The sequence below is a fragment of the Lotus japonicus genome, chromosome 1 (assembly GCF_012489685.1).
Source record: "Lotus japonicus ecotype B-129 chromosome 1, LjGifu_v1.2".
Classification (NCBI taxonomy): Eukaryota; Viridiplantae; Streptophyta; class Magnoliopsida; order Fabales; family Fabaceae; genus Lotus; species Lotus japonicus.
Genome location: NC_080041.1, coordinates 6,787,017 through 6,793,016, shown reverse-complemented (window position 1 = coordinate 6,793,016; position 6,000 = coordinate 6,787,017). Strand labels below are relative to the sequence as shown.

The following is a 6,000-nucleotide window of genomic DNA, read 5'->3' as shown; positions in this document are numbered from 1 at the left end:
TAGGAGCTTTTTAAGATAATTTTAGTATTTTAGTAATTTTACTTATTTGTAATTAAGATCTTTTAGGATCTTAATTATTTTTTGTTAGGAACTTATTTATTTTCAATTAGGATCTTTTATTTTCAATTAGGATCTTTTAGGATATTATTTATTTTACTATTAGGATATTTTCTTTTCTTATTTAAGCACTTGTAAGGCATAGCCTATTGGAGTTTTGATTGATAATAAAATTTAAGAGTTTTCTCTTCTACTCTGGTGGATTCCAGTGTATTTTCTAGGGTTTTAGCGCTTGCTAATTTCCTTTCTGGTGGATTCCAGAAACCTTTTCCTTATGATTTGCGCTTGCAATCCTAGTACGACTTCCGCTGCATCATTCTTTTACATTTCATACTCACTTTTCTTTTCTTTTCATATCTCTATTTTCTTATTACATCGTCCTTTTAGATTTTTCATTTTTTTCTACCTCTTCAAAAGTGTAGTCTAGGGTGGATAAGTTTCAACAAAATATTTTCTCATACATAGTTGTGGCTTAAGGTAGAGAGTAAATTTACAATATGTGATGCATCTCTTACGATCTTTTTTTATTAATTTTGAGTAAATGAAAAGAAAATAACTATTAACTTGTGACTTATTAATACTTTAAGACTAATAATTTTGTTTTATTTTAGGGACCAAAATTACCCAGAAGTGATAAGTGAGAGACCAAAAACGCAATTAAGCATTTCTTTATATCTTAATATTTACAGTGACTGTGGATATATATAGTCCGTTGTTTTTCTTGCATTTTGGTATGTAGAAGGGTAGATCAAGATGAGTTCAAGCATACTTATCTTATTCCGCATATATAAAATATCATATTCATCTCTTGGTACAAGTTTTTAAACATAAGCAACTCTGAAATTGTAGAAGTGAACCTTATGTATGTGACACGAATTCATAAAGTGTAAACAACAGACATTAATCATGAATCCATCAAAGAGATTAGTAGCAAAAGAAAGTCCTAATATCATTAATCACTCATCATGAGGTCTGAGGATATGTTGTGGTCAGCATATGCTATAAAATCAAAGTGTGTGGAACAATGCAACATGCTTACCTGGACGGGATCTATGGGTGATCAAGAAGGCCCATGGTCTACGGTGCTACCCTAAGGTCTACCCAAATGGTGGAGCCTACGTCATAATTTGAGGTAGTGTGGGCCTGCGTTTGCGCGGCCCACTCCAATATAGTTCAAAATTTTACTCCGCTGCCATCACCCCCCATGGGGGCTTCTCCCCCTTGGGTGGCTCCTCTCCTCCATTAGGGAGGCTTTTCTCATGCTTTTCTAGGTGTTTCTATCATAGTAGGTGGTTTTCTACCCAAATGCTTTCCTAGGTATTTCTACTACAGTAGGTGGTTTTCTACCCAAATAAGTGGGTTTTTTTGGTGTGTTTGCATTTCCCCTTTCTTCTTCCTACTTCCCACCGCCGCCGCATCGGCTTCCCTCTCTACCTTTGGCCATCGTACATCTTCTTATGTCTGGTTCCCCTTCCCTTGACCTCCACTTTCCTTTGTTCACGCTGCTGCCCCAGCCTCCACTTCACAGTGTGTTGAGATGCAGATCTGGCACGCGGCGGCCTTCTCCTCGCTGTCGTGACCACCGCTACCACCCGGGCTTGAGACCCCCTTGCTTCAACGTTTCTTCTTGGCTAGGTTCTGGAAGCTTTGACGCGCCGTCGTGCCACCATCGTCGTCGTGCCTCAACTGTCTGCTCTCCACATCGGCCACCGCCATCCCCAGTTGCACTGTTGGTAGATCTGCAACTTCATTTTTCTATGGTGCCAGTTCTCTCTTGACTCATTGGTATTGTTGGTACTGCTGTTGAAGCTATGTTTGCTTCGTTAAAGCCTTTGCAACTCCGGCAGAGTCGGTTGATTTGCTAATTTACTACCAAAAGAAAGTTGAGCTGTTGTACTGGTGTTCTTAGGATTTTAATTTAGGGCATGTATGATTTTTTCTTAGTTTGTATGGTTGCTTAGATCTACATGTGAGCATGCTTTAAGCCTAAGTTCTCATATGATTATGCATTGCAGAATCACTTCTTGGATGTTTAGTCCCACTGATGTAAGTATCATTGGGCAATTTCTGAATGTTAATTTGCACTGTTGACAAAAAAAAAACATTGCATTCAATTTCGCAGTCTATATTAAAAGAAACTCTAACTAAAAAATCGCTTCTGGTCTTGAAGTAGTTACAAAATTATACATTAATTAAGCTTTCATAACATCCAAAGTTGCATGAAATTTACAGTTTTGATATACTAGTTATGCTTGAGTCCCACATCGTAAAAGCTAATATGGAACATTGGACAAGTGTGGCAATGATTAGAAAATGAATATAATTAATCATCCTTATTTATATATTTGCCAAATCTCCCACATCAACATTAAATTGAAGTAAAAATGTGAAAAATGTGTAGGCCTAAAGCGAGTGGTGTTGTAAAACTCCAAATGTTTTGACCAACCCTTAAACCCCAATGTTTTGACCAACCCTTAAACCCTAATTGATATTACGCTTGATCTTATTCTTTACCATATTATTCCTGGCGCCAGCATAACTCACTGTGAGGAGTGTTCCCTAACCCTTTGTATTAATATTTGGTTTTAGTCCCTTTGACTGATTAGGTCAACCGTCGGAGCTCCTACAAGTGGACTTTGTCGGAACTGCTTGCTGGAGCTTCGACACCTGCCACGTCATGAATCTGCGTGGCTTTCTTTTTCATATTGCTCCAAATATGGAAGTTTGAAAGAAGCACAAGACTTGTTACAACACAAGCATGAAGCAGTTGAATTGGGTTGGATATTGTGCTGCAAAAATGCAGTGGTCCGGAACAAGAGACCATGAGATTTTAATATGGTTGGTTGCACATTAGTCCCACTTTGGAGAGTACACAATTAGTTGTGAGCAGGAGAGCTTTTAAATTGACATGGATTGGCGCACCCAGCCATGGATAAGTCTTATGTTATCAACATGTCAATTTAAGCTTTTGCATGTTTGGAGATGCTTTTCACTTCATTTTCCATTTTGAGAAAATTGAATAAGATGTTGAATAACATGTTTAAATGTGCTCAATCTTAATTTTCATGAGGTTGGGTTTGTGAGTTGAGTGTGGAAGCTTCATGAGAAGCCTCCAATAAGTAGTTAAAAGTTTAATTTTCGGTTAATTACCAAGATATATAGTTGAATTTCTAAGCTCACGGTTCATTTCTTAATCTAACTAAAAGAACAGTAGAGATCTTTTTTTTTTGGTTACAAGAGGAAAATTAACGACTAAGAAAAACTAACTAATAGCATCCAAGTAAATTGAAGCTGAAACAAAGGATGGAGGCCTCTTCCAGACTTGAACCGGCGATCCAAGTCTAGCTGCTTCTCTTGCCAGATTATCTGCTGTATTGTTCTTCTCCCTCGCAACATGAGACAAAGTGATGCTATGGAAATTGCTCATTAAGTTGCATACCCTGTCAAGTGCATCACGGTCCCAGTAAGTGCTAGTATCAGTCCTGGATTGTAATACCGCAACTAAGTTTGCACAATCAGAAGAACAAATAACATTCATTTGGGCCAGCTGTTCCTGATCACCATCGCGCATCCCATTCGGCCAACATGCGGATTCCAGCTTCCATCCATATACATGTGAGCAACTGGTGGTGCTGCTTAATGAATTCCCAATATAAGGAGCTTGCTGTTGTGAACTAGGAAATAGAGTACAGCGCGAATGATTACTAGGATAATGACTAGGATAATGCTTATATTTATTATTTAATGTTAGGAGGGGGTGTTTATTTTTTTATAAGTAAATGTTAGTGATTAGTTGTTAATAAATTAGAAAATCCCTTCAAATTTCCCTTCCAGAATTCGAACCCTGGACCTTCCCCTCTCCAACCTTTATGTCTCCTATCTCTTACCACTTGAGCTAACCCTCAGGGATAGAAGAATTCAGCGGCATTACAATTAGGAGGCGGTGTTTGAATTCTTTAGCAAGTTTAGAAAGTATTAATATTTTAACATACATGGTGTTAAGTGGTTACGGTCCAAGTCCAACAAGATGTTAGGTTAAGACTTAAGAAGGTTACGGTCCAACAAGATGTTAGGAATTGTTTAACTTAGTGTCATAAAAATTTCATAAAATTTAGCTAGTAAAATTTCCCCACCTTGATATTTTTTAGATTGCATATAAAATAAGAGTTTTCTAAATAATGCTATGTTTCGATTTCGAAATTTCATCTCAAGCCACATGTTAATACCAGGCATGGTAGAATGACTTAACCTCATAATTAATTACTGGCAAAACTTAATTAGTATGGTAGATACTTCTATCTGTGACCACTGGAAATGTAATTTATACAAATCTTTTACAAACTTTGGTGTGTAATGTCAATCTTTCATCCACGCTTGGTCTTCTCAATTGGTAAATCACTTACAAAAGTTATCAACCACAATTGAGTAAAATTCTCCATAATAATAATATGATTTACATATATACCGTGTTCCATTCAATTATTCCGACAATATACAAGATAAGTGAAAGGACTAACAACAACCATTTCAATACTTTGAAAAGGCCCTCCCCATCCAGCTATCAACCTGTCCACATCGGTTAATATTACCTTTTACTTCACAGTTTGATGGTTTCTTTTTCTTTTCTCACTTTGTTGATCCCACATCGTAGAAGTTTGATGAAACGCTGGACATGCTAGGCTATAAAACTAAAGTGTACCCTTTACTCTCACCACGTTCAAAATTGAGTCTCTACTTTTATTATCCAATGTTTTGATCCGTAGATATAGTAATATATGGTCCACGGATCACATTATGGTAAACTTATGAAATGGATATCAGGAATCTAAGTTTCCCACCCAAGATTTTGACAATTTCCCATTAGTCACATACTCACATCACATACATGTTATATACTTCAAGCATATCCAAATAATCTTGTCCATTAGCTATACCATTACATAGAACCAAACTGATTTTTTTATATCAATCATAACTAAACACATCAATGATTACTATTATTAACATAACTAAATGACAGATTTATTATGAAATGTGCTGCATGAAAATCACAAGGTGGCTTGTACGTGTCAATTTTTAATTGGTCCTACTTTAGTTCACCGGATCGTAGTATGATAATATGAGTGAGTGACTTGTTATGTAGAAAGTTATGTGATGTGGGCTTGCAATTCCCAATTCTGTTTTTTTTAACCTATTGGGATTAAAAGTCCCATAAGATAGTGTTAATGGGGATTTCAAACCCGATATGTGTTATTGGTTGTATGAGGAAAAATGAACAAATTTTATCCGGTGTTGAACTTTGTGATTGCAAGTTCAGGGGCGTGAGGAAGAAGTTCAAAAGATTCTGGTGAAGAGTGAAGGAACGAAAACTTTGAATTCCCTTGAGTTGAGCTACAACAGCCATCACCTGCATAATAGGCTGCCAGAGAATAATCTATGACCATTTTAGCAGCATCTGATCCAAAACACGGGATGAAAGTCATTTCTCAAATCCTGGAACTCTGTAGCAGCAAGTGTTTGAAGATCAGTCCTGTTCAGTCACAAAATGAGCTATATTAAAATGAAAATTTTGATGAGATGAAGATCGGAGTTAAGGGTTTGGCATGCAAGATGATGATAGTCCATTCTATTGGTTGCAAGAATGAGGCACCAATTGTAGAGGATTCCCATCATTCCATACAGCAGTAAAGGAATTCCTCTGTTTGGTGGTGGCACTGTTGGATTGAATGAAAAAATGTCTCAAGTTGAGGATTTGAGCATAGAATCTCAAGATTGCAAGAGAAAGGAAATAATATTCCTTTCTTTTAATAATAATTAACTTATATTAATATTTCTTTGTGGTCAGGTACATTACTATCGTATCTCGAGCCAGATTAGTCATGTGAGACCATTTTTCCCCGTAGAGACTAGTGGTTAAAGGACAAAAAACTTATATTAATATCT

At 36.7% G+C, this 6,000-nt stretch overlaps 1 pseudogene; it reads left to right on the top strand.

Annotated features, from left to right (window-relative positions):
• Positions 1-1,088: 1,088 nt before the first annotated feature.
• Positions 1,089-1,220, top strand: LOC130734725 (U1 spliceosomal RNA; annotated as a pseudogene).
• Positions 1,221-6,000: the final 4,780 nt, after the last annotated feature.